This window comes from Oncorhynchus mykiss, chromosome 3 (assembly GCF_057628025.1).
Source record: "Oncorhynchus mykiss isolate SJ-2025 chromosome 3, ASM5762802v1, whole genome shotgun sequence".
NCBI classification, from domain to species: Eukaryota; Metazoa; Chordata; class Actinopteri; order Salmoniformes; family Salmonidae; genus Oncorhynchus; species Oncorhynchus mykiss.
In genome coordinates, this window is record NC_143024.1 from 53,493,774 (window position 1) to 53,494,211 (window position 438).

A 438-nucleotide genomic window follows, 5' to 3' on the forward strand; every position below is an offset into this window, starting at 1 on the left:
TTATTATCTTTTGTCTCTGTGTTTCATAACTTTCCTTCAACTCGCAATTCACAGGAGAAAGCATCCCAACAAGCCAAACAGCATCCATCTGTCTCGCTACGTGTGGGCCATCTGATGCTATCTGGTCAAAATTAGTATGACATTGTTGCCGCTTATAACATTGAATACAATGGAAGCCAGCGAGAATTGGCCTCCCTTGATAAAAAACAGTACAAAACATTTGCCAATCAGCATTGAGCTGAGCTGAGCAAGCTCAACTGTGAATTGTCCTGGTGCACAAAAAAAAAAAGTGTCAAGGGAAGCCAGCTTGGATTTTGGCTTGACTCAAATCAAATCGCATTGAGAGCATACGTCATTGACAGAAATAACTTCAATTGTTGCATCTCGTTGTGTTGTTGTCATCCGGTGGCTAACTAGCTAAAATTGGCACGTTCCTAA